The 25649-nt window shown below is 40.7% G+C and overlaps 1 pseudogene; it reads left to right on the top strand.

Moving 5' to 3' along the window:
- Positions 1–4514: 4514 nt before the first annotated feature.
- Positions 4515–5264, top strand: LOC123390939 (annotated as a pseudogene).
- Positions 5265–25649: the final 20385 nt, after the last annotated feature.

Genomic DNA, 25649 nt, shown 5'->3' with positions numbered 1-25649 from the left:
ACGCTGTCAAATGATCGTATTTTGAAAAATTTAAAATATTAAGGGTGAACAGTGCCCTTTTGAGTTGATCATGTGGGGGAAGGGATTCCCCCTTTTGTTTTTGTGATTGGTCTTTGAGGGTACGGTTTTGTCTTTCCACAATGGCTTGTCCTCGAGGGTTATAAGGAATGCCGGTGGAGTGGGAGATGTTCCATTCTGAGAGGAAGGTTTTAAAGGTTGTGCTAGTAAAGCAAGGGCCATTATCAGTTTTAATTTGTTTGGGGAGTCCTAGAGTGGCAAAACATTGTAAGAAATGGCTGACAGCATGTTTAGTCTTTTCGCCGGCATGGGCAGTTGCCCAGAAAGCATGTGAACATGTGTCAACGGACACGAAAACAAATTTAAGTTTACCAAAGGAGGGGTAATGGGTTACATCTGTTTGCCAGAGGTGATTGGGGTGTAGCCCCCTAGGATTGCACCCCAGCCCCTGGAGTGGGGGAACTTGTAGGAAAGGTTGGCAGGATTTGCAGGTTCGAATGATTTTTTTGAGATTTTTAATGGGTACCTGGGGGAAGCGTTGATGGAATCCCCTCCAATTGGTGTGTGTAAGTTTATGGAAGTGAGCAGCCTCTTCTACAGAGTAACATTGGGGAGTAGATGCAAGTTGGTCGGCCAAGGAGTTACCTTGGGATAGGAAACCCAGAAGTCCTTGGTGTCCCCTGAGATGTTGAACGTATATTTGGCTGGTTCTTTGCTTTAGGAGGGTTCGGGTTTGGATCATAAGTGGGGTGATGGGGTTAGAATCTAGTTTGATGTGAGCATCGATTAGGTTGGGTAGGAGGTTTACCACATAGAGGCTGTCAGAAAATAAATTGAGGGGACCCTTAATGGTGGAAAGGGCTAGGACCACAGCATAAAGCTCTTTAAATTGTGTGGACCCCTGGACCAGGTGGATGAGAGATTTCTGAGGGGTAGGGGTTCTATCAGTATCAGAGTGAGGGGGGAAGATCACTACTGAAGCTCCTACTTTTCCTCCATCTGTAAAGGCTGTATGAAAGGATGGATCTGCTTGGGTGATGAATAGCATGGGGATCTTCCACTGCAGCTTACCGAAGGAATTCATCCATTTATAAGGCCCATAATGGCAATCTATATTTCCGGAGAATCCTTCTAAGACTATGGCCACCCTAGCATTATTGCGTTGGAGCCATGTGAAGTCCTGAGTTCGGTAGGGAATAACAATGCTACTTGGATCCTGTCCAAATAAACGGAGCGAATTGTTTCTCCCTTTCGTGATGCAGTCAGCGAGTTGGTCAGTCGCCGCGTATACTCGCGGGGTGCCCCCCACTGAAAGGTGGATCCATTGAATGGGTTCTCCTTGTTGGGCTAATAGCGCTGTCATTAGGGATTCCCCAGGGAAAACATATAGAATTAAGGGCATGGAGGGAGTGAATCGCTTTAAGGTAGATTTATCAATGGCCCGTTGGACCTCATTGAGTGTTTGGATATGTTCTGTGTTTAGAATGATATCAGACGAAAGATTTGAGCCCTTGAGTAGGTCAAATAGAGGGGTGAGTTTCTCAGTAGAAATAGAGATCCATGGCCTCATCCAATTTATTTCACCAAGTAGTTTTTGTAACTGAGGTAGGGTGTACGAGGGTTGAATCTCTAATTGGGGTCTGATCGGGGACACTGTATCCAAGGAGAGTAAGGATCCAAGGATTTTAAAAGGGGGGATCCTTTGGACTTTTTCAGGAGCCACCTTGAAATTGTGGTGGGTTAAAATAGAGAGGCACTCGGTAGTGAGGAGGTCAAGCTGAGAGCGGTCAGGCGCTCCTAGGATATAGATGTCTGGGTTTCTGGGCTAATATGTTCTGGCAGATTGATGGGCTATTAGCCATCCCCTGGGGGAGGACCGTCCATTCAAACCTCTGATCTGGCCTGGAGAAATTAAGAGCAGGCAGGGAAAAGGCGAACTTTTCCATATCATCAGGGTGGAGGGGAATGGAGAAGAAACAATCCTTTATATCAATGGTGGTAATAAAATGGTTGGATGGAATGGCTGGAATCCATGGAAGTCCCCTTTGGGGGGTTCCAAAGGGGACCATTTTATTGTTGACCTGTCGCAGGTCCTGTAGTAATCTCCATGTACCATTGGGTTTTTTGATAACGAAAATGGGTGAGTTCCAAGGGCTAAGGGACTGGCGTATATGTCCTAGGTCGAGCTGTTGCTGCACTAAGATATGGAGTTGTTGTAGTTTGTGGGAAGGGAGAGGCCACTGCTCCACCCAAATGGGAGGTCCCTCTTTCCAGGTAATCTTAGGGACCTGGGGCAGGGCAGTGGCCTTTAGGATTGGGGGGACTGATACCTTTGCCTAATGCTCTCAAGATAGGGGTCCTCTCGGTAATTAGGATGGGAGTCCCTTCCTTCCTGGAACTGCTGTTGGTATTCTTCCTCATCTAGTACATCATCAAAGAAGGCCTTATGGTCAGTAGTAATGAAGGCCTCCGTTGCCCCTAGCATATCTTGACCAAGTAGGTTAGCGGTGAGGCCAGGGGCCACTAGGGGGCGAATCTGTCCTCTGTTGCCATCTGGATCTACCCAACATAACGGGTTAGCAGTCTCATAAGAGCTGGACTGGCCTCCTACCCCCAGTAGGGGAGGGCCAGGGACAAGTTTCCAAGAAGAGGGGACTTCCTCTTGCCTGAGGACAGTGCGTTCAGCACCTGTATCAATGAGGCATTTAAAGGACTTGTCTCCGATGGTAAGACGCATTTTGGGGCGGAGGCCTGGGACCAAAGGAACTGTCCAATGAGCCTTGACAGGTGTTTTCCCCTTGTTTAACGGGGCTGGGGATTGCCCCGATTGGAGTTTAAAGGTTTGCCTTGGATATCAAACTTAGATCTACAATCCTTGGCCCAATGGAACCCCTTCCTACATTTAGGACATGGTGTTCGGGGCATATCAACAGGTTGTGGGGAGCTTGGTTTGCGCCCTAGGGGGCAGTTTCTCTTAAAATGCCCCTCTTGCCCACAGCCAAAGCACAGGCGGGGAAGGTTGGCCTGGTGGGCTGCAATGATGCCTGCTGCATTACACACACCAGCGTCTCAAGGCTGTCCTGTTGATGCTCTCTTCAGGCTGCCGCCATAGCTCGCGCCTGATGCGATGTGGACCCAATGTCTTTTGTAGCAATAACCCAGCGGTCCATAGATCTTTCTTTTAGGCCAGCTCAGGCCATCTTATAATCTCGGGTCATTCCTTCCCATACTGCCATTCTGACGAAATGGTCTCTGAGATCCCCAGGGGGCATCCTTTTCTTAACGGATTTCTCCACCCGATCAATGAAAGAGGGCAAATCTTCGTTAGTTTTTTGGTGTAACCATGCTATTGGTGACTCAGAAGGCCCCTCCTCAAGTTTTCTCCAAGCCGCGAGCCCAGCGGCTCGGATCTGGTCCTGGTAAGGGGGGGGGGGATGGCTGCCTGTTGGGTTCCGGAGGCATACTGGCCATCAGTCCCAGCAAGCATTCCCATAGTTATAGGGATGGCTGGATTGGCTCGGGCATTTCTTTCTGCAATCTGCTGACATTCCTCTTTATATAAGGCTGTCCACTTTATATATAGGGCCCCCAGAAGAACGGCCCTAGCTAGTGACTGCCAGTCAGCTGCCGTACATGGGGAATGGGCCAGACCTCGGAGGATGGTTTTTGTCCAGGGGGCGTTGGGCCCATCCTCCAACACTGCCTTTTTGAGCTCCTTAAGGTCCCCAGGCTCCCATGGGTACCATGGAGCTGGACGGTTGCCTCCTGGGTTAACATTAACAGGGAAGAGAGAACAACTGGAGGGCTCAGGGGAGGTATGCTCTGGAGGGGGGGCAATAAGGAGGCGGAGGAGTGGGCGCTGACGGCTGAATAAAGGGGTTAGTGGAAGGGGGGCGCGCAGGGGGGCCCTCAGCCAGAGATCTGGGTTGGAGGTCCGGGGGCCAAGGAGCCACGTCAAAGGGGTCTAGCGAGGGGTAGAACCTCTTTGGTTTAACAGGGGGGGCATTTTTAGAAGAGGACTGCCCCATAACTTATGGGGGTACACTCACCCGTTGACCGATTGGCCCGTCAGCGAGAAGAGCGAGGTCCCTCACACAAGGCACCAGTTGTTGGGGTTCCCTCGGAGGGGTGGAGGCGACCGGACCAGCCGGAGGCCCCTTCCCGGGGCTGAGCGGGATGGCGAGTGTCGCGAACGCGGACGCACCAACGGACGACACCAGGCTCGGGGGATCTGTCGAAGCAGGATCTCACTTTATTGAGCGGGGTTGCAGCTTATATTGGGTAGGGGATGGGAAATGAGGTCAGCGGGGAGAGAGCCTATGGGGTTTGGTTACGTAGTCAGTAACTGGGTAGGGTGTGTTGGGCGAGAGGAGGAAATATCAGAGATATGCGGAACCGAAACCGCCACGTTGGCGCCAATACTGCCACGGTGGCGCCTTTTCTAGCCGGAAGAGAAGGCAGGCCAGCGCCATCTTTGCTGTGCTCAACAGGAGTCTGCTTCAGAATGAAGCTGAATATCTTTTTCTCAGCTATTGGCTGCCAGAAACTCATTGAGGTAGACTGTGAACGCAAACTTCATAACTTTTGGGAGAAGAATATCGCCACAGAAGTTCCTGCTGCTGTTCTGGGGAAAGAATGGAAGGGTTACGTGGTCCAAATCAGTGGTGGCAATGACAAAAAAGGTTTCCCCACGAAGCAGGGTGTCTTGACCCATGTCTGTGTCTGCCTGTTGCTGAGTAAGGGGCATTTCTGATATAGACCAAGGAGGACGGGAGAGAGAAAGTACAAATCTATTTGGGGTTGCCTTATTGATGCTAACCTCAGTGTTCTCAACTTGGTCATTCTAAAAAAAGGGGAGAAGGATATTCCTGGACTGATACTACTGTGCCTCGCCACCTGGAGCCCTAAGGAGTTAGAAGAATCCACAAACTTTTCAGTTTCTCTAAAGATGATGTCCACCAGTACGTTGTGAGAAAGCTCCTAAACAAAGAAGATAAGAAACCTAGAATCAAAGGGCCCAAGATTTAGCCTCTTGTTACTCCATGTGTCCTTCAACACAAACACTGGGATATTGCTTTGAAGAAATAGTGCACTCAGAAAGATAAGGAAGAGGCTGCAGAATGTGCTAAACTTTTAGCCAAGAGAATGAAGGAGGCCTGAGAAAAACACCAGGAACAGATTGCCAAGAGACGGAGTCTGTTCTCTCTGACAGTTTCTACCTTTAATCTGAGTCCAGTCAAAAATGAGGTTTCCTAAGAGTGACAAATAAAAATGTCTTTTGATAAAACATCAAAAAAAAAAAAAAAAAAAAAAAAAGAAAAGAAAAGAAAAAAAAGAAGCAGCAGCAGCTTTTTTTTTTTTTTTTTTTTTTCAGGCTCCTACACTGTGTAGAATTCCTCACCATGTTAACTTGCAAGTCCAAATTCAGTAATTTAAAGTACGTGTAAACATCAAAAAGATATCTAGGTCACACTTTTTCAAACATCTCTTTGGACATTTATTTCTCATACTTTAATTCGTGATTAGGGTATAAATATCTCACCTTCCAGATTTCCCCCATTGATTTTGCTAGCAATGTATTTTCTTTTCTTTTCAGTGTTCCAAAATTCATTGTTTATACATCACACCCAGTGCTCCATGCAATACATGCCCTCCATAATACCCAAACCTTCAGTTTGTTTCTCAGCGTCCACAGTCCCATATGGTTTGTCTCCCCCTCCGATTTCCCCTAACTCAGTTCTCCTCTCCGCAATGTATTTTCTTAAAAGATTTTATTTGTGAGAGAGAGAGAGAGAGAGAGAGCGCGCCATGGGAGGGGCTGAGGCAGAGGGAGAAGCAGACTTCCCACTAAGCAGGGTGACGCAGGTCCCAATCCCAGGACTCTAAGATCATGACCTGAGTCAAAGACAGATACTGAACTGAGTGAGCCACCAAGGCACCCCATTAGCAATGTATTTTTATTTATAAAGTTTTAAACAGTTTTTTGACCTCTGTCCTGAGAATTCGGAACACTCACTGTTTGATCTTTATGGAAATTTGTTTCTTAGAATAAAAATATTAATCATGATTTTATAAATTTCTTATCTTTGAACAAGGTTTAAATTTGCAAATAGTTGTAAAAATAATTCATCAACTTTCTAAAAATCTTGCATAATGCTGGAAGAAAAATACACTGAATCATAGAACATGTTCCTTTGTGTGACTTTCAGATGAAAAGAAATAAATTGATTATCTTGTATGTCTAGAACTCTACATTATGCATGCAATAGGGAATAAAGGAAGGAAACATAGTCCTTGAACCTAAAGAGTTCAAAACATTGTTGGAGAGAAAAAAAATGCAAAGCAATACAAGATAGTATGTAATCAATGATCATGGATCAAAAAGAAAATAGAAAATTACCTCTGGAGTGACTCTGTCCACTGGCAGTTTAATTATTTTTTAAAAGATTTTATTTATTTATTTGACAGAGATCACAAGTAGGCAGAGAGGCAGGCGGGGGTGGGGGGAAGCAGCCTCCCTGCTGAGCAGAGAGCCTGATGTGGGGCTTGATCCCAGGACTCTGAGATCATGACCTGAGCCGAAGGCAGAGGTTAATCAAACCACACAGGAGCCCCAATTGCTTTTTTATCTTCAAGTTTGAAGATAAAGCAGGATATTGAATCACTCTACATTTAAAGATAAAATAAAATGTGGTGTACTATACAGTGGCTAACTGAACATAATAAAAATAAAAATAAAAATTAAAATTAAAAAAAATCTGCTTTTTTTCATGGGGTTGTCTTAAGCCTGTATTTAAATTGTATAGGGGCAACATGTTTTCCAAGATGGATTGTTTAGAAAATAGTTTGTGTCTGGGACACCTGAGTGGCTCAATTAGTTAAGCGTATGCCTTCAACTCAGTTCCTGATTCCAGAGTCCTGGGATTGAGTCCTGCTCGGTCTCCTTGCTCAGTAGGGAGCCTGCTTCTCCCTCAGCCCTCTGCTTCCCTGCTTGTGTGCTCTCTCTCTCTTTCTCTCGCTCTCTCACAAATAAATTAATAAAATCTTAAGAGAGAAAATAATTTGTGTCTCAAGGATTGTTGACTGTCTTTACACTTAACAAAATCTTTAATTTCTTACATTATTAAAAACAGAAAAGATACAAAGAAAGACATTTGTGAACTTTTTTATCTTATTAAACTTGACTTTTTTTTTTAGCAAATAAAAAGAAATCAATATTTGTGGCTCAGAATTCCTTTAGGTTTTATGCTTCTGGGAAATTATATATAATTTGATATTGGATAGTAGCAGAATGCCATGTTTTCATTTTGCTACAGCTGCTTTTAACCTTGGGATGCCACCTAGCAATGCTCTTCAATGACAGCTGGACATAACAGCAGAACCCTTCTATAGGCAGGAATTTCCTGGAATAAAAATATTGAGTGTCACTGGAGTGTCTTATTAGTTTCTTTCTCTAGGATAGTTTCAGTTCTTTTTTCCTGTTATAGAGCTATTTAAAAATATGAGAAACTAGGGATACTTTGAAATATCTGCATGATAATACTGAGGAAAGATTTTCATAATGTACCAAATCTCTGAACTTCCTGGACCAAAAAAAAAAAAAAAAGGAGGAGAGAGAGATTAATAAAATCCTCTGAATCAGATACAACCTTGTTTTGCAAATTTTTAAGTGTCGCATGGCTGCAAATAAGTTGTTTTACAGCTCTGTTCGTAACTCTAGAAATGAAGATACTGTTATTGCTCCAGGAGGAGCAATAACAGGGTGTTGCATAGGTTAAGTAAGGGAATTGCATACTTCTTTAGGCTATGTGGCTGTATCTCACTCTGCCTGATTGCCTTCTATCCAGCAGCCAGGTAGAGTCTATGTATAAAACATTCAATTAGAAGTAGACATACCATACAGTAATTCCATGACTGGATATTTACCCAAAGAAAATGCAAATGCTACTTTGAAAAGATATATGGCACCTTCATGTTCATAACAGCGTTATGTATGATAGCCAAGATATGGAAGTGACCTAAGTGTCCATTGATGGGTGAATTGGTAAAGAAGATGTAGTGTATATATACAATGGAATATTACTCAGCCATAAAAAATTAGATCTTGCCATTTTGGGGAACATGGATGGACTTAAAAGGTATTCTGCTAAGTAAAATAAGTCAAAGAAAGACAATTCCATATGATTTAATTTATATGTGAAATGTAAAAACAAACCCAAGCAGATTCATAAATGCAGAGAACAAACTGGTGGTTGCCAGAGGGAAAAAGGGGTGGGAGGAGGAGCAAAATGGATAAGAGGAGTGGGTGACAGGCTTCCAGTTACGGAATGAATAAGTCACAGGAATAAAAGAAAGAACATAAGGAGTATAGTCAATAATATTATAATTGCATTGTATGGTGAAAGATGTTGACTACGTCTATCATGCTGAACATTGTATAATGAATAGAATTGTCAAATCACTGTTGTCCACCTGAAACTAATGTAACATTGTATGTCAACTTTATTTTAATAATAAAAGTAAAAAAAAACCTTATGAATTAAAAAAAGGATCACATTTTCTATTTTCTTCACTGACCCAGTAAGAGGGAGGTATGATAGGTCTCCACACAAAAAATTCTAGAGCACATGGGCCCTATTTAACCCTCTTAGGCATAACTCAGATTCTTTTCCTCAGGTTCTCACCTTTTGTTTACTGCATAAATGGCTCTTTCACTCCTTTCCAGACCCTTCCCCAAAGTGGAATTAGCAACACATATGTGGCTGTGGTTTAATTTTAAGCTTAATTTGTACATGACTTTCTGGTCGCAATATTGTTAACGTCAGAGGGTCCTGTTGCTAAGGACATCTACATGGCACATGCATGTTAGTATCAGTTGGATCCTCTGCTCCATTTGATTTAATTCTATTCATGATTTGTTTTAATTTTGTGGTAGCAAGGATGGAAAGAGACATTCTGCATTTTCTGTCCTCTTATTTTATCTTTACAAGGTCTTGGTGACTTGTAACCATTACCTTGAATTCACTGACATCACACATTCTATTCCTATGCACTAACCTTGATTCATTTCCTTTTTCCAATAAAAATATCCTCCTGTGACTGGTGCTGCCCACTCAATACCACACATGTAGATTCTACTGAATGGCAGCTGAATCAAGAAATATTCCCTCTCAAGGATGTGGAGAAAGGGGAACCCTCTTATACTGCTGGTGGGAATGCAAGTTGATGCAGCCACTTTGGAGAATAGTGTGGAGATTCCTCAAGAAATTAAAAATAGAGCTTCCCTATGACCCTGCAATTGCACTCCTGGGTATTTTTTTTTTTTTTTTTTTTTTTTTTTTCATAGAGAGAGAAGCAAGAGCAAGCACAGGCAGACAGAGTGGCAGGCAGAGGCAGAGGGAGAAGCAGGCTCCCTGCCAAGCAAGGAGCCCGATGTGGGACTCAATCCCAGGACGCTGGGATCATGACCTGAGCCGAAGGCAGCCGCTTAACCAACTGAGCCACCCAGGCGTCCCGTCTCCTGGGTATTTACTCCAAAGATACAGATGTAGTGAAAAGAAGAGCCATCTCTTCCCCAATGTTTATAGCAGCAATGGCCATGGTCACCAAACTGTGGAAAGAACCAAGATGCCCTTCAACGGACAAGTGGGTAAGGAAGATGTGGTCCATACACACTATGGAGTATTATGCCTCCATCAGAAAGGATGAATACCCAACATTTGTAGCAACATGGATGGGACTGGAATTATGCTGAGTGAAATAAGTCAAGCAGAGAGAGTCAATTATCATATGGTAATTGTGGAGCATAACAAATAGCATGGAGGACAAGGGTAGATGGAGAGGAGAAGGGAGTTGAGGGAAATTGGAAGGGGAGGTGAACCATGAGAGACTATGGACTCTGAAAAACAATCTGAGGGTTTTGAAGGGACGGGGGGGGTGGGAGGTTGGGAGAACCAGGTGGTGGGTATTGGAGAGGGCATGGATTGCATGGAGCACTGGGTGTGGTGCAAAAACAATGAATACTGCTGAAAAGAAATAAAAAATTAAAAAAAAAAAAGAAATATTCCCTCTCAGCACATAGTGCGGTGCAATATCTCATTTGATAATATCGGAATTCTTTCTGTTCTAGTTAACTATTGCCATTTAACAAACTACCCCAAAACTTAGTGGCTTAAAGCAAGTGATTTATTATATCTCACTAGTCTGTTGATCATGAGTTTAAGATTCTGGTGATTTGTCTATTCCATGTGGTGTTGATTGAGGTCAGCTGGTGTACTCAGCTGGCAGATGGACTGGTCTGGAGGGTCAAAAATGACTTCATTCACATGTCTGCTACCTTGATGGAGATGGGTGGAAGGCTGGCCTTAGTTCTCCAGGATAGTTAGACTTCCTATGGAGCTCAGGCTTCTAGAGCAAGTATTCCAAGTGGCCTTGGGATAAGCTGAAAGGATTCTATGACCTAGACTAATTATTTCCAGAATGTTAATCCTGTTACATTCTTTTGATCAGACAATTCACTAAGGCCAGCCCAGTTTCAGAGAGAGGGAAATTAGAGTCAGTTTTTCAGGAGAAGGTGTAGTAAAGAATTTTTTTTTTTTTTTTTTTAAGGAAATGGTTGCCTTTGATTTTTTTCCTCTTTTCAGTGCTCGAGAGCTAGAGCATGGGCGTGATTACAATCTAGTTTTTTTTTTTTTTTATACAAATTAGATTATTTATTTATTTGACAGAGAGAGATCACAAGCAGGCAGAGAGGCAAGCAGAGAGAGAGAGAAGGAAGCAGGCTCCCGGCTGAGCAGAAAGCCCGATGCGGGGCTCGATCCCAGGACCCTGGGATCATGACCTGAGCCAAAGGCAGCGGCTTAACCCACTGAGCCACCCAGGCACCCCGTGTAGTAAAGAATTTTTGATCATCGTTCATTCACCACAGTTGTCCTGCAGTTTTAGCCTAAAATTTGATGTTAAGGCTGAGTGGCATGGCAGACAATTTGGAAGTGACAACTCTGCGGCCCAGAATTCACGTTTATTAGTGTGTATGCTGTATTTATTTTGTGAATTACGTGTATTAAGACAGGTACATGTGCCCTTGAATTTTGTGACTTAAGTAGCAATTATAAAGCAACTTGATTATGGAGGGAATCTACTTCGGCCATGACAATGATGACAGTGATAGTAGCAACAGATACTATGGCTATTACTTTTTGCATCAACACCAACACCATTTACTCAGTGCCCATGGGTTGTGTGCCAGGCACCGGGCTATAAATTGGCACTTATCCTAAAACAATTCTACAAGGGAGGAATTATTATTCTTATTTTGTAAATGAACACACTGAGGCTCTGAGTAGTTAAGTAAATTGCAGTGTAGTGAGGCAGAGAGAGGTATCTGGAACCAGACTGAGTTCAAATTTCAACTGAGCCAGTAACTACTGGTCTGACTTTTGAGTAAGTTCCTTTATTTATTTATGCTGCAGTTTCCTCTTCTGTAAAAAGGGGAGAGATAGCAGCACCCACTTCATGAGAATGTTATGGGTAAATATAGACACTAAGGACAGTACTTGGTATTTGGTGTTAATTATTAGTGTCCATATTTACACAGCTAGTAAATACGCTTACTGAATTCTGAGTGCTGAAATACGGGATGAAAATGAAGAGCTCCAAAATACCTAGAAGAATACTGGCATGGGGACCAGAGTAGAGTCTGTATCTGTTCAATTTGCAGAAGTAATTATTTTATTTTGCAATAGAGTAGAAAAACAAAGAAGCACAACAGTCCTCTATTTGGCTTTATCATCTCAAAGTGGGAAGCACCTTTAATAATGTTCATCTCTTTTACTTCCCTAATTAATTCAGGTATTCATTTAACAAAGATTTCTGAGTAACCCTTATGAGCCAGGTGTACGGCTAACCTCTGGGGTTAAAATGCTGGACAAATAAGCGGTATCCCAGCCCTCACCAGTTGCTCTATTTGTGGAGTGCAGCTTTATGTCAGGTTCCTAAACTTTGATGTCTTATGACTTAGGGTTGACTGTATTTTTTGCATCCTAGAAATTCATCTTGCACTAGCAAGTTGACTTTAGTAAAAATTCAAGGGATGTCTTGGGAATGCAAGGGATATAATAGACCATATTTGATTCAGTGAGTAGTTTACTGTGACAATGGATGAGACCCATTCTCATGAGACCAACCAATGCTGGTTAGGACAGAAGAAGAATTTGAAGGATTTGGAAATTTGTTTTTATTGTCTTTTTACTTCCAGGTTTATGCTTGTGATGATTAATTTTATGTGTCAACTTGGCTAGGCTACGGTTCTCAGTTGTTTGGACCAACAACAGTCTAGATGTTGCTGTGTGGACAGTTTTTAGATGTGATTCACATTTAGTCAGTAGACTTTGAGTGAAATAGGTCACTTTTCTTAATGTGGGTAGACTTTATCCAATCAGTCAAAGGCCTTCAGTACAAACACTGACGTTTACCAAAGAACCAAATTTTTACAAGATTGCAATATAGAAACCCTGTCCGAGTTTTCTGTCTGCTGTCCTGCCCTATGTATTCTGATCTCAAGACTACAACATCATCTCTTAACTGAATTTCCAGCCTACTTGCCTGTTCTACAGAATTTGGACTTTCAGCCCCTACAGTTGCACAAAGCAATTCCTTACAATTTCACTCTCTCTCTGTCACTCTTTCTCTCCTGTTGGTTATGTTTCTTATAGAATCTGACTAATAAAATGCCCCACTCTAGAGCAAATTTATGAAGACAAGTGGAATGCTTTGGGGTGTATTACATGATAATGTCTTCTTTCCTCCATATATAGAAGTTTGAAAGTTAATTGGATTTTGGAATCCATAGCATCAAACATCAGTGAGTCTGGAAATTAATATCCGATTTTCAAACACTGTGTGTGTGCATCTGTCTCACACGGCTGCTGTTAGAGAGCTGCTTGTTCACATTCAGCCTTGCTGGCTAGGTTTAGTCTCCTGTCATAGAATTTATAGCTTCCACAGAAGGAGTGCCTACACCCTGACAAGGAAGATCTACCCTGTCTGACTCTGATAATATCATCTTTTTAAAAAAAATTGGAGGTGAACATATCCTGGTTTTCTAAGTGTATGTCCTCCCTGTGTCACTGCTGACCTTTCCCATATGAATCTCAAGCACATTTATCCCTACAGTTTTGTTGGATGTCTTAGTCTGCTTGGGCTGCTGTAACAAAATACTATAGACTGTGTGGCTTAAACAGCAATATATTTCCTTGGTTTTGAAGGCCAGAAGTCCAAGGTCAGGATGCCAGTATAGTTGGGATCTGGTGAGAGCTTTCTTTGTGGCTTTCAGATGACTGCCCTTTCCCTTTGTCCTCGCAGGGCTTTCCTCAGTGTGTGCACGTGGAGAGAGAGTGAGCTCTTTTTAGAAGGGACCAGTCCCATCATGGGGCCCCACCCTCATGACCTCATCCTAACCTAATTACCCCCTCAAGACCCAACCTCCAAATACCATCGTACAGGGGGTTAAGGCTTCAACATATGAATTTGGGGGGGATACAGATGTTCAGTCTATTACTATGGTTATAAACAGGAGATGAGCTTTAGACAAGAAATTAAATTTTTTGAAAATAAACATACACATGCTTGGTTATATAAAGAAAGGAAAAGAAGTGAAACTTGGCTGAAATTTTTACATGTGGTTTCTTTGGAGAAAATGCTGTTTATTTCCAAAAAAGTGTCTAATCTCAGACAAATCAAACTTTCCTGTGGGTTGAACTCCTGCCAGGCACTATTGCGTGTGATGAAGACAGCACAAAGAAGCTGCATGGCACTTTTGACCTGCTTGATTTCTCTGTACTTTTTTCTACAGGCCATACATATGGAGTCTGCATACTAGAAAAATATCAATACATTGGCTGATATTTATGAATTACTGCTGGACACTGAGAACTGTGCTTGTTGGTCATAGTGGTGACACTGTTGTGGATGGGAATCAAAATAGAGTCATTGACCTTGAGCAGTGCTTTTATAGTGTAGTTAGGGAAAGCACTTATTGTCCTCACCCTCTCCCATGTACCTGTTTATGGCTTGTTTTGCTGGCTTTATACAGAAACCTTAGGCCACTCATTTAAAGTGCAGAGCAGCGATTCTGACAGCTAAAAATGATTTGTTCGGATGTGTGCATTTTTCAAGCAGAGGAAAATTAGTATTAGTGTTTTGGCCTCCTTATATTCCACTGCATATATTGTAGGCAGCATATATGCTTTTCTTTAGGAAACTGGATGAAAGAATTAAGCTATGACTTCCATCACTTCTTTAACATCAAACTCTGAAACAAACCAATGTCTATTCATCAGCAAAAGAAAAATGCACAATTTCTTTAGCAGCAATGGAACGGTGGTTTAAAAATACCCAGTGCCCTCTGCAAAAGCCTTGGCTGAGCTATGAGAGCAGCCACTTGCCTGTCAGATGTCTAATTATTTCTCCCTCCTCCTCAGCCGTGCCGGTAGCAGGGAACCACTGAGACCATATTGTGGCCCATATGTGGGGAAGCTACTGCATTAAAGCCCTATGTAACATGCTGACAAGTCTACTGCAGGAGTTGAAGGTTTGCTGACTAAATTCCTCTAACCTACCATTCCACTGTTGGTATTTTTGAGTTTTCTCTCTCTGTGGTACAGGCTTTGTCAAGGGCTGAGATGTTGTTATCACGGTAACACCATTACTGTCAGAAAAGAAAGTGAGTATCTGGCTTAGACCAGATTTTAACAGTTGATGAATTAGACCTTAATTCCTAATGTTAGGTCACAAAAACCTGACATTCAGCTTGTCTTGCTTTCAAGTGTGCAGGATGTTCAGAGAAGTTAAGGCAGAGATGAATGTCATTCTCTCCATTTGCAGACCTAAAGACATCATTTTCTGAAGTTCACTGTTGCATGTTCATGTCAGGAAAGGATCTCTTCTTGCCTTTCCCATTTCTTCTTGCTATACTGTTGTACTTCTGCTAGCATTTATTTTTCAGTGCATTTTATATTTTTTATATTATATTTTATATTTTTTCAGTTAACTTTAAAAGAAGGAAACTAAACTCTAATCTATCCTAGTTTTCCCACATCCATCAGTAACTACTATGCTACTTGCCTCTTTCTTCTATCCTCATAAGAGGAATGGATAGTTTTTCTTTTGAGGAAGAACAAAAATAATTTTTTAAAAATGACAGGTAGGGGCTCCTGGGTGGTTTAGTTTGTTAAGCATCTGCCTTCAGCTCAGATTATGATCCCAGGGTCCTGGGACTGAATTCTGCATTGAGCTCCTCACTCAGCAGGGTGCCTGTTTCTCCCTCTGCCTGCTGCTCTCCCTACTCATGGTTGCTCTCACTCTCTCTCTCTCAAATAAATAAATAAAATCTTAAAAAAATGAGAGGTAATATAGTATGTTATTTAACAATAACAACAGTATATGAAGGCTGCCTTATTGCCTAGTTTGAATTTGGGGAAACTGAGGCTAAGAGAGGGTAAATAACTTGCACAAGGTGATGCGACTCTGATACTGGGAAAATTGTGATCTGTTTGACTCCAGAAGCCTGTGCTTTTTCTCTTCAAGTCTGCTTATTGGTTTGAATCGGACAACTGAAGATTTCTCAGACTTTGCTCCACAGGACACTGACATCCTTATAAATGTAAGTAGATATCCTCTGCAAAGGGCTCTGTTGTCAAGTGTGTTTGGTATAATAGGATTCTCCAGAGAAATAGAACCAACAGGATATATGGATATCTGTATGTATATATATATATATATATATATATATATATATATAAAATTTTAATGTATATGTATATATACAAATGTATAATATATGTTTATGTATGTATATACATATGTATTATTACAGGAATTGGATCACTTGATTATAGAGGCTTATAAATCACACAATCAGCTGTCTGCAACCTGGAGAACCAGAAAAGCTGGTAGTGTAATTCAGTCTGAAATCCAAAGACCTGAAGAACTAGGGTAGCGGAACTGATAGTTTCACTATCAGTTGGAGTCTGAAAGCCAGAGAACCAGGAAGGCTGATGTCCAGGGGTCAGAGGAGATAGATGTTCCAGCTCAAACAGAGAGAGGAAATTCACCCTTCCTCTGCTTTTTTGTTTTATTTGGGCCCTTAGCAAATTTGATGACACCCACACACACTGGAGTGGGCAGTTTGCTTTACTCAGTTCACCAGTTCAAATGCTGATCTCTTTTGCAAGCACCCTCAAGACACACCTAGAAGTAATTTTTTAATCAGCTTTCTGGACATCCCTTAGCCCAATCAAGTTGACACGTAAAATTAACCATCGCATTTGGGAAATGTTGTATTTAATCATATTGAACAAGTTTTTTCACTACAAAACTCTTTGGAGCGTATGCACATTGAGATGTAAATTTTCAATAAAGAGGTACCACATTTGAATTTTCCTGAATATGGTTGACTACCATTTTTTTTTTCTTTTTCTGTAGAACATGTGGGAACACAGTTTGGGTGTTGTTGGATTAATCTTCTTCCCATTCCCTTCCCATATCAAAACAAATGCCTATGCCTGTGGCTTAGTTTGGTTCTATACAATGGTATTTGAAGGGCTATTTATTAAGCAGTGCATATGAATATATGCATATGAATCTTTGCTCTAATTACCATATGGGAAGGTATTGTGAGACAGTGAAATTATAAAATATAGATAAAGCTGTGGCTTGAAGGAGCTAATGTGTGTCCTGTCATATTTAGGACATGGCATGTTAGAATTGGTAAAGAGTTAACATAACAATGCTAGCATACATGGCTTCCTGCATGGGATTGTAGTTTGTACCTTGATATATTGTCCTTCATTTCCCTTCCTTTCCCTCTGTGAGCAGAGCTTAAGGAGTTGTGGGTTGAGGTTGTGATTTCCAAGCTGAAGGCTTTTGACAGGAAGCCCTTTCCCAGTGTGGCAGATCAAAAAAATAATTCTAATACTGTATCTGACTTTCATGTGGGAGAACTGTTTCCATGTTGAAAAACTAAAACTCATGTCATTCATTTGTTGTGATATTGAGATAACCCTAAGATACTGAGATTTAAAGGCAAATGACATGTTTTTCTGGTGATAGGAGAAGAAGTTATAATCATCTTCTGCAATATAGGGAAAGTCACTAATTCTATTAGGCTGAAGAATCTGTATAGCTCTTTTAAGGAGGAGGTAATTACCAAGCAAAAATTTTAGCTAAAACACACAGAGTATTTTTTTAATGTATATGCCTTTGCAGTTAAAATATTATATATAAAAGATTTCTGACTACTCAGAAATCTGATTACTGTAAAGCTTGAGAATAAAGCATATATACTTGCTTGGGGCCAAAAGAGTTACTGCCAAAACCAAGTTTATTCCCTGACTCAAAGTCACCTAGATTAGTGGGTTTGCTGCAAGCCTAAAATGGCTTTCCACTGACATTTTTCTGAAACACAAAACCCCAAGCACAAGCCTGATTCACACTGTAAAAGAGGAAGCCTCTGAGATGAAGAGAAAAATCCTTGCCTGCTTGACTTTTCTTTAGAATCTCAAGAAACAGGATTGGGTCACTTTATTATATTTTTAATTTTTTCTAAAGATTTTATTTATTTATTGAACAGAGATCACAAGTAGGCAGAGAGAGAGAGAGGGAGAGAGGAAGAAGTGGGCTCCCTGCTGAGCAGAGAGCCCGATGCAGGGCTCGATTCCAGGACCCTGGGATTATGACCTGAGCTGAAGGCAGAGGCTTTAACCCACTGAGCCACCCAGGCACCCCATGGATTGGGTCACTTTAATCAAAAATTTTTTAGGGTCCAGAAAATAATTTCAATTGATGCTATTGGTTTATTAATAAATATTTTATTAGATTAAAAAAAGAAGAAATACTTGGATTACACACAGCACAGAGATAATTTCCTTATGGCTCAGTGATTTAGGATCCCATCACTCTAATTTCAACATTTTTTATTGACATTATGGAACAGAAGGTTTTCTTGTGTGTTATTTTAAATAGCTGATCTCAACTCTCTGTTTATACAGACAGTTAATGAAGCAGTTAAAGTCAGTTTTTCAATAATACCCAGAGATCCATAAGCTGTCACTCAGCAACATTTATTTAACACTCTTGGTGAGCACAGAATCTTAGATATTGTCGGGAATAAAAAAGTAATAGATGTGATTCTTGCCTTCAAGGATTTTTCATTTGGGCAGCTATGAAGCACACACACATATGAAAACTAATGAGACTCTTAAAATAATGAAGCAACTTTAAAAGTTTTTTTATTTATTTATTGGACACAGAGAGAGAGAGAGAGAGACCGCAAGTAGGCAAAGAGGCAGGCAGAGAGAGAGGGGGAAGCAGGCTCACCTCTGAGCAGAGAGCCCGATACGGGGCTGGATCTCAGGACCCTGAGATCATGACCTGAGCCGAACCTGAAGGCAGAGGCTTAACCCCCTGAGCCTCCCAGACGCCCCAATGAAGCAACTTTAAAGACACCTAACAAGTTTATGAATTTGTGTTGATCTTACTTTTATTGTGTTAGTGTGGAAGAATTTACAAATAATAAACTTTAATTATTTTAGCCTTTATTTTTATTTATTTATTTAAAGATTTTTTTTTAAAGATTTTATTTATTTATTTGACAGACGGAGAGATCACAAGTAGGCAGAGAGGCAGGAGAGAGAGAGGAGGAAGCAGGCTTCCCACTGAGCAGAGAGCCGGATGTGGGGCTCCATCCCAGGACCCTGAGATCATGACCTGAGCCAAAGGCAGAGGCTTTAACCCACTGAGCCACCCAGGCACCCCTAATTATTTTAGCTTTTAAACAAAACAATTCCCCTCTTCCTCAGCTACCCTCACAAAGTTTTGAGGAATAGAGACCTTTTGGGGCAAACATTGGTGGAATAATTTTTGCTTAATAAAACAACTGTTGATGTGTTCAACTCTTGACCTTCAAAAACAGTTAGGTGGCCATGGTCACTACAACGTAACCCAGGGAGGAATGGAGAGCTAATCCAAGGTGAGTCCATGTGTTGTCTGAACAGTGGTTTTTAAATTGGTCAAGCCCAAAGTTCTGCCAACAAAGATGACGGTCATCAACTGAGACTTGGAGATACTTTCTCTGAGGAGTTTGAATGTGAAGCATAGTAAAAGTTAAAATGTTAGTGGTAAAGTAGAGGCTAAAAAAGATGCAGGGTCTATATTAAACTTGTTTCACCAACATCTTCAAAGGTAGCTAAGAGTAATAGTTCAGATTCCCTAATTATCAACTTCTGCTACAAATCTCACTCCATTAATGAGATGGAGATAGATTTTATGTCTTTACTTTGTGCTTTTTTTCTTATTCAATCTCAAAAATAGGCATATAAGATAGTACAACTCCACAGTAAGGCTCAGTCTCCTCTACAAATCTATTTTTTTTACTTCAAAGCTCAAAGAGGCTCTAAATTCTAAAGAAGATTTGGAAATTGTTGTTGTCTAGGCCTGTACAGGACTTTAGAGCTCCTCTCCTCCAAACCAAAAATCAAACACCTCAAGTCCACTGCTTGAACAGTACTCGTCCAGGTGCCACATGATGGGTGAGCTGTAGGTACTCACTACGCTCTTTGATCTCTTTCTTGCACCACCTTCTGTTCTGTGTGCTTGGATGCCCACCTCCCATTTGTGTTTTCCCCTGGCCCTTGAAAGTTTTGTATTTCGCATTTCCTTGGCCATGTTTCTGGCTTCCTTAGACACTGTTTTTTGGCCATTTTGCCTCACACTGTGAAAGAGTTGCCCCAGGTCAATTTGTCCTAGGATTCTGGCTCTGCCAACACAGATGATAGCACTTCTACTAAACTTATTTAAGTTGTAGGACAGAAATTTTTCCTGGAAGACCAGAGTAATGAAGATGAGTAGTTGAAAAATAAGGTAAACAGGGAAGCTATTTGTTTATTTTTGACTCCGTTCTGCCACTTAGTAGCTATGGGACCTGGAATAAGTTACTTAACCTCTCTGAGCCTCAATTTAAAAAAACTTATAGATTGATGATAATAACAATTTACTAATATGACTGTGATTAGGATTAAATGAGATAACATGCACAAAATAATTTGTATACGTAAAGTGGTATGTGTAAGATAGATAATACTACTTAAACATTTCAAATAAAGATTAGATTTCAGAAGAGGTAAGTTAAGAGTAAGGAAAGTTAATGAATGTATCTTTAGAGTAATGCAGTGAAACACATTAAAGTAACCAGTTGTGAGATTACTAGAGAATAAAACTTGACTTCCTATATGAGTGGAAGTATTGTTCTGGGTGAAAAGAGAAGTACTGGAAGAGAATATGGTTAGGGATAGGCACTGCAGTTCATTCTTAAAAGACCAGGTTGCAGGGGGCACTTGGGTGGCTCAGTGGGTTAAAGCCTCTGCCTTCAACTCAGGTCATGATCCCAGGGTCCTGGGATCGAGCCCCACATCGGGCTCTCTGCTCAGCGGGGGACCTGCTTCTTCCTCTCTCTCTCTGCCTGCCTCTCTGCCTACTTGTGATCTCTGTCTGTCAAATAAATAAATAAAATCTTTTTTAAAAAAAGAAGACCAGGTGGGAAGTGTAGAGAAACTACTGAGTTTCTGTATTGAATCTTTTTTTAAAATTTAATTTTATTAAATTTTTACTAAATTTTTCAGTATTCCAAGATGTAATGAATATTTTAAAAAACTTTTCTAAACCAAAGGTCAGTGACAAATAGGGACTTCTGTATGGGCAAAATTTAGCTTTAAGGAAATGTGTTAGGAGAGAAAGCTGCCTATATGTATGTCTGAGCAAAGAACAACAATAAAGATGGTGGAGGCAGAGCAAAGATAGCATTCAAGAAATGAGAAATTGGGTTCCTAAGTACAAGCTGTCTACCAGAGGGAGCATTTTGATGGCCCTCTATTGCCAAGGTGATTTCAGGAAGACGGATTATATATAGCACAAGTTATCTGTATAATTTGATATATATGTAGTGTTTGTGTACAAGAAACACTGCTAGATACTGTGGGACATATGAAGGTAAAAGAACTATGATCCTTACCTTCTAGAAGTATACTATCCACTGTAAGGACAAAACATGGATACAAATATTATTACAGTTGTTAAGCATCTGCCTTCAGCTCAGGTCATGATCCCAGCGGCCTGGGACCGAGCCCCAAACTGGGCTTCCTGATCAGTGGAAAATCTGCTTCTCCCACTCCCCCTGCTTATATTCCCTCTGTAACCATCTCTTTCTGTGTCAATAAATAAATAAAATATTTTAAAAAAAGATTTTATTTATTCATTTGAGATAGAGTGAGAGAGCACAAACGGAGGGTTGGACAGAGGAGGAGAGGTAGAAGCAGGATCCCCCTGAGCAGGGAGCCCCACAAGGGACTCCATCCCAGGACCCTGGGCTCATGACCTGAGCAGAAGGCAGACACTTAAGCGACTAAGCCATCCAGGTGCCCCTGAGCTGGGCTTTTAAACATTTTGACAGTCAGATGTAATAGGGTAAGCATTCCTGGCAACAGAATGACACAGAAAAATTTTATTATTTGGTATAATTCTAGTTTAAAATCAGATAGCCCCTGAGCTATCAGAGGTATAACATAATAGAGGTTTATCTCCCAATCCCTTTATTTAGAGAGGGCACTCAATGAACAGCCTTTGCAGTGATTCAGGGAGGTGGGCTCTGCTTTTGCTTGGTTTCACTGAGGCCTCAGAATCTCTCCTTCAAGTCACTATATGAGGAACCATAGAGATTGTGGAGGATTGAATGGGAGACTTTTGTGGTCCAGGCCTGAAAGTGACAAACACCACTTGTACTCATATTCTACTTGTCTTTGTCTTTTGAAAATTTGATTATAATGTGCTGTAGTGTAAGCCTCTTTGAGTTCATCTTACTTGGAGTTTGTTAAATTTCTTGAATATTTACATTTATGTCTTTCATCAGATTTTGGGAGATTCTAGACATAATTCCTCAAATAGTTCCTACTGAGACTCCCACAATGTGTATGTTTTTCTACTTGATTATATTCCACAGGTCCTTTTAGTTTTGTTTACTTTTCTTCAGACTTTTTCAATTTCTTAGACTTGATAATTTTCACTTATCTTTAAGTTTGCTGATTCTTAGTAATGCCTGCTCAAATCTGACTTGACTCTCTCTACTGAATTTTTTTAGTTTTTATCCTACTTTTCAGCTCCAGAATATCTTTTAGGTTATCTTTAGGTTTTCTGTCTCTTTACTGATATTTCCATTTTGTTCATTCCTTGTTTTCCTGACTTTCTCCACATTTTTTTCTTTAATTCATTGAGCATCTTTCTTTATTTTTTTTGAAGATTGTATTTATTTATTTGATGGACAGAGATCACAAGCAGGCAGAACAGCAGGTAGGGGAGTGGCGGGGAAGCAGGCTCCCTGCTGAACAGAGAGCCCAGTATGGGTCTTGATCCCAGGACCCCGAGATCATGATCTGAGCTGCAGGCAGAGGCTTTAACCCACTGAGCCACCCAGGTGCCTCTCTTTGAGCATCTTTAAGACAGTTTTTTCATAGTCTTTATCTAATGGATCTGCCATCAGGTCTTTTTTAGAGACAGTTTTTGTTGGTTTCGTTTTTGCCTTAGAGGGGCAAAAGTTTCCTGTTTCTTTTTATGCCTTATGATTTTTTGTTGAAAACTGGACATTTGAACCTAGTAATGTGGCAATCCTCGAAATAAGATTCACCCCCTTCCCCAAGGTTTGCTGTTTTTTTATTATTGTTTTTGTTTTTTTGATTGTCATAGGCTATCTCTATGTCAAGGATCACTCTGAAGTAGAAAGTTAAGTTCTTCTCAGATCCTTTCTGAAGCTTTCCCTGAAAATGAACAGTAACTTTCTAATTTTCTTCATATATGCAATTATTTTTCAATACTTTAGTCTTTAATAACTGGCTCCTATAAGGGAAAAAGAAAAATGAGAACGGGAAAAATTGGTGTACTGGCTTTTTAAATTCCCTGGAAGTCACTTTAACTAGAAGGGGTGGGGCTTGAAACAATTGGGGGAGGAACAACAATGACTGCCCACCATTTTGTCTGCATCTTTGTGATAAGGGGCACTAATCAGTTTGCAGAGCATGGCTTCCCAATATTTGGAGGACAGGGTTTTTTGCCCCTCTGGCCTGCTAGCTGTGTAACACAAGTCTGGGGGTAGGAGATGGGTAGCTCTTACTGTGCTAAGAGCTCAACTTGATTTCAATTTACTATCCATGCCTTCCCTTGGAGGTTGCAATTCTTCAAGAGACTCCACAAAGTTCCAAAATAATATAATATCAGACAGATTCTGCCAAAGAAATTATGGTCTAGGTGGGGAGACAGATTTCCAGTGCTTTATACTCTGCCATCTTCCCAGAATGCTTAGATGACTTTTTATTCTTGAATGATTGTTAAATCAAGGAACCTGGCCGTGATCTCATCGGGAGGTAGAAAATAATTTTAAACAGAGCTAGTTTAACACAGAGGAATTTCTATTGCTTAGAGGAGTTCAGCTTTTTCTATAAGCTGGTTACCTTAACAAATGTGGCTAACAAGTTGAAAGGAAGGATTTGATGGGGTTTTGAATGAATATTTAAGGTGGTAGAATTGGTGAGTTGGGAGAAGAAGTTCTAGTTTTAGTCCTACTGAGCTGATATGTTAGTGGGACTTCTGGGCAGAAGTCTCTGGCAGTCACAGGAAATGCAGAACTGGATCCAGAAGAGAAATAAGAGCTAGAGGCAGGGATTTGGGGGAAAATCCATGATAGTCACCTTTTGTCCTCCCACACTACCCTCTCTCTGTGCCTTAGAGAGAAGAGTACCAGGTTGAATTAAACAAGGTTCTGATATAGACAATAATTCTTAGATGAATGTTTGGCTCTTGTACTTAATAACAAATATCTCTACAGTAGAACAAGCTGGTTGATATTAAAAAATATTCTAAGTGAGGTTTCAACCTGACCATCTCTCTGATTAGTATAGCCATCTCAGGTAAATATTATCTGTTTTAATGGCTGGTTCATAGTAAAGTCGTAATTTCAGTGACTCAAACCACTCTAGTCCTTAGATTTAACTGAATCAGACAAAACTTCACTCAGGACCAGCAATTATAAAATAAACAAGGACTGGATTGTTAAAGGAAAGAAATATATGCAGAAAAAAATGTTGCAAAGTAGGTCTATATCACCTGATCTATAAAAGGTAAGACATTTATAATAAGCATCATTTTTGGGGAAAAGGTTTAGGTCACAAAAAGAGTTAGAGCTAATAATTTAAACAGTTTCTTATGTGATAGAAGTCTACCCATGGAAAGGGATTCATCCAACTGGACAGTGGTCTTGCATAGAACAAATTGGGAAGGTGACCCAAGATGTGTGATTTTAGGCCCAGTTACAGACTTTCAAATCCTATTTGCAGCTTTAGTTGGTTAAGAAGGTAATCCTGTCTCTCAGGGCAAATAAGTATAATTGTAACTGGAAAAGAAGAAAGAAAATGTATATTAAAATAAAAAAGACATAATAAACATATTTGGAACTATGATGTTAGTGATTTTCTAATAGCTTTCCAGTCTCTGTACTAATCAATTTTAGAAGCACTGAATCAGTATTTATATTGTTTTTAAGGCGTTTAAAGCATTTTTAGAGTCTGGTATATTATACACTGGTAAGAATATAATTAATTTTAAAATCAATGTGCAAATGTTTAGAGAAATCTTATCTAATACATTAATACTTATATTATTTGTTAGTTTTGTAATAAGCATGGAAATATTTTGAAAAAGTTATTCACTTAAAATTTAATAAAGAGGAAACTAGACGGAGTTAAAATGGCCATGATCATTCTTCTTTGTGTTTAAAAGTATCGATCAGGGACATCTGGGTGGCTCAGTTGGTTAAGTGCTTGACTCTTCAGCCCAGGTCTTTATCTCAGGGTTATGAGTTCAAGCCCTGTGTTGGACTTTACACTGGGTATGGAGCCCACTTATAAATAATCAAATAAATAAATAAATAAATAAATAAATAAAATAAAGTCATCTATCAACAATTAAGAACTTAGTTAAATACAACAAAGTTAACCCGATCTGTGTCTCAGGATGGCACAATGATCCTTTTCCAAGACTGAGTGTCAGAATCAGGGCCCTTCAGTCTATCCTGGCTTACTTTTCCTGGGATAGGGCCCTTTCCTTTCCCTAGACCCTAGCTTTCTTTATCATCGGTAGCCCCACCCTCGCCTTTTGAATGCGTTTCTTTTTTGCAGTGGAAAAGAAAACACACATTTGACTCCTTTTTTGAATTTTCTGAAATGTTCAAAAACGAGCTTGTTGATATTAAGACTTTATAAAATGGATAGTATAGTTGTTAGTGTAGCTTGTCCATGCATGTTTGCATCTCAGTAAATCAGAAATGTTTTCTGGGATTCCATCGAAAGCAAGGGAAAAGAGAAGAGCCTGAAACTAAGCAGCATGAAAGGGAAAAGCTATAGTGCAGAATAACTCCTTAGGTACCTGATGGGCTCCCTCCATGGGAAGCTCTAATCTCTGGTGCTCTCCAGCCCTGCAGAGGTTGGGTGGGCAGGGGAGGGATGGATGTCAGCAGTGCTGAAAGCAGCCCAGAGGAA

This window comes from Mustela putorius, unplaced genomic scaffold (genome assembly GCF_011764305.1).
Source record: "Mustela putorius furo isolate JIRA1106 unplaced genomic scaffold, ASM1176430v1.1 tig00000166_pilon_pilon_pilon, whole genome shotgun sequence".
Taxonomy (NCBI): domain Eukaryota; kingdom Metazoa; phylum Chordata; class Mammalia; order Carnivora; family Mustelidae; genus Mustela; species Mustela putorius.
The sequence above is the reverse complement of the archived record's forward strand: the minus strand, read 5'-3'. Positions and strand labels throughout refer to the sequence as shown.